Source organism: Artemia franciscana, unplaced genomic scaffold, assembly GCF_032884065.1.
Source record: "Artemia franciscana unplaced genomic scaffold, ASM3288406v1 PGA_scaffold_33, whole genome shotgun sequence".
NCBI classification, from domain to species: Eukaryota; Metazoa; Arthropoda; class Branchiopoda; order Anostraca; family Artemiidae; genus Artemia; species Artemia franciscana.
Genome location: NW_027062668.1, coordinates 758,381 through 761,725, shown reverse-complemented (window position 1 = coordinate 761,725; position 3,345 = coordinate 758,381).

Genomic DNA, 3,345 nt, shown 5'->3' with positions numbered 1-3,345 from the left:
GGTTAGTGGTACTCTTTAAGAAAAAACGTGACTAATATTTAGAATGTTTTTAAGTAGATTTTGCAATTTATCCAGGTTGTTTGGGTTCATAATGGTACAAACTTGAGAGCAGACCTGTTTTATCTATCTTTATTTAAAAAAAAGCCATCCTGTGCTTTCACACATCCTTCCTGTTTAGCTTCCCCAGATTTTTCCAGGTACCCATTTAAGGCTGGGTCAACTCTTGCTGAGCTTACAAAGTCCACTTGCCCCCATCCCAAACCCAATTAACACTGGAATTCAAACACTCGCCCTCTCAGACAAAGGATCCTAAATCCACAGCACCAATCCACATGGCTAGGATGGCTACCCCTTAGTATTAAGAGATAATTAGCTTACACTCAGTGGAAAATAAGTGAAGGGTAAAAGAATAGATTGGAGTTATACACTTTGGGCTATATATTTGCAAATTGGGGGGGGGGATAAAGTAGTGGACAGAATAAAGTTGGAAAACAATCCTTACTTCATAATATGCAGAATTATCATAAGCTAACACACTTTTCATGCAGAACCACTATACTCTGCCCCTATTCCCCCTAATTTGCAAATATGTAGGCCAAAATTTGTTTCTTAATAAAATTATTACTTATTAATAATATTTATTAAATTATTTTCATAGTATTGTGGTAATTTCATTGAGATCAACCAAACTTCACTTCTTGAGTGTATACCATTATGTACACAATTACCTTATTCTGTTTCTTTTAGCAAGTGCAAATGATACCAAAGAGGTATAGCACAACAACCATCATAGAGGGTTCCATTCCATTGCTGTATTGGGCGTAGGGGGCAATGTATTGCTGTAGGGGGCAAATTGACTTAACTATACTCCATGATATTCTTGCAGTCCAACACTCACTTTTTTCAACTGAATATCCAAAAACTGAATCAGTAGTGACAAATTACAAAAAAAAATGTATGGGAAATATGTAGGCTTATTTGGCCTAGGCTTGCCTATATGTTGTGATTATATTATTCTGTTAAAATTTATAGAATCTCTTTGTTTTTTTGGGGTTTTGAAAGTTCTTTTTAGATTTCTTTGTTGATTCCTTCTGGAAAGCCCTCATTGTGTATTAAAATTAATCCACCTCCTCCCCTAATTGACTAATTTAGCCTTAAACTAGGCTATATAAAAACAAGACCAGCAAATGAATGAGATTTTTACTCTATAAATAAAGCAAGTATAGGTGAATCATATTTCCTTGTTTGCTCTCATATTTATCTGTTTTAAATCAGTTTTAGTCAATTGTTATTTTACTTTATTTTGATATCCTAGGGCAATATGAAGCCATTAGGCAGGGCCAGGGATGAATTGTCCAAAGCAAAACATAAAAATTAACATAAAACTGATAATAAAAAATTGTATTTTTCTGTTTCTTCTATCATGTCACCTTCTGAATAGAGGTAATTCTAGACCTTACCTATTTGGTCAAATTATGAAGAGAAGGGGCACAAGTGCAAAGGAAAGGAATCATCAATATTTTATTGGGTCTTGGTACCCAGCATTTGGCATAGATAATAGACATACCCCAAATAGGGAGTTATTAACCCCCCCTTCACAAAACTTCATCCCAAGATGAATTCTCTTGCTACTTTCAACTGAAATGCCACCTTGAAACATGAACATTGTTATTTGGCTAAAATTAACTCTATTGTTTCAGTTTTTGTGTAAGCAATTAATTGGATTGTAAAATTGGACCTGAATAGCGATATTTTATTAATGGTTTGATTTAAGCTCAGAAATCAACCAAATTCATCTGTAGTGAGGTAGATCACGGTACCAATTATTGGTATATAGCATTATAAATGCTATACCAAATGCAATAGCATTTGGTATAGGGTATATGGCTTTATGCATAGTCTATGTTTGAGTTTTTTGTATGCAATTAGTTAAATTGTAAAATTGGACCTGAATACCCATATGCATAAGTAATAACAATCAACATAGGCTCAAGGTGGTATCTTTATTTTTCTCACTAAGGTTTAACAGAAGTCAGACAGTTTGGCTTAATTCCTGACTGATTCCTTTCACCTTGTGAAGCTTAGTTCCCTCCTACTGCAAATAAATTGAGTAGTCTGAACATGAATGAGTAAAATAGTCCTTGTATGTTTTGTGTCTATTCAGACAAGAATTTTTGTGTTATATCCTCTACTTTTCAATCTATTTTTAAAAGAATGTTTGCAGTAACTAAGAACAATACTGGGTATATCTATTGTCTATGCCAAATGCTGGATACTGAGGCCCAATAAAATATTGATGATTTGAGTGAAGCTCAGAAATCAACCAATCATTATTCATCTGTAGTGAGGTAGGTCAGGGTACCAATAGCTATCCAGCATTTGGTGTAGGGTATCCAGCTTTATGTATAGGCTATGTTTCAGTTTTTGTGAAAATAATTAGTTACATTATAAAATTGGATCTGAATACCCATAGGCATCAGTAATAACAATCAGTGTAGGCTCAAGGTGGTATCTTTATTTTTCTTACTAAGATTTGACAGAAGTCAGCCTGTTTGGCTTAATTACTGACTTATTCCTTTCAGCTTGTGAAGCTCTGTCCTCTCCTACTGCAGATAAATTGAGGAGTTTGAAAATGAATGAGTGAAATAGTTGGCAAATTTATGACAGTTTATATAACTGACTTACCAATAAAGTGAACATACCACTTGATCCCTATTTATATTCTTTGTGAATATAATAATTGCTTCTACTGCAAATTCAAATTTATGCACTTTTTGACCTAACATAACATAAACTAACCTTGATATAAATAATTTTAGCACTGAGAACTGTAGTAGGCTATTATTTCCTCAAAAATAACCAAGAAAACAGTGCTGAGAAAACATAGTATTATTTGTCAAAAACAAGCAATAACTCATACTTGAATTGATAATTTGTCATTTTTAAGTGCTCAAAAAGTGCTTAAATTTGAGGTAGAAGTGATTATTATATTCATAAAGAACACAAAAAAAGGCATCAAGTGGTATGTTCACTTTATTGGTTAGTTGGTTATATGAGCTGTCATAATTTTACTGAATAGTCCTTGCATATTTTATGTCCATTCAGACAAGACTTTCTGTGTCATATCCCTCTCCTCTTTCAATTCTATTTTAAAAAGAATTTTTGTAGTAAATGAAGCTCATAAATCAACCAATCATTATTCATCTGTAGTGAGGTAGGTCAGGGTTAGGGCACCAACAGCTATCCAGCATTTGGCATAGGGTACTCAGCTTTAGGCACATATCAAACACTAGTTAGGCCAATACCCAGAGTTTGGCATAGAGTATCCAAAAATCAAGGGTTTGT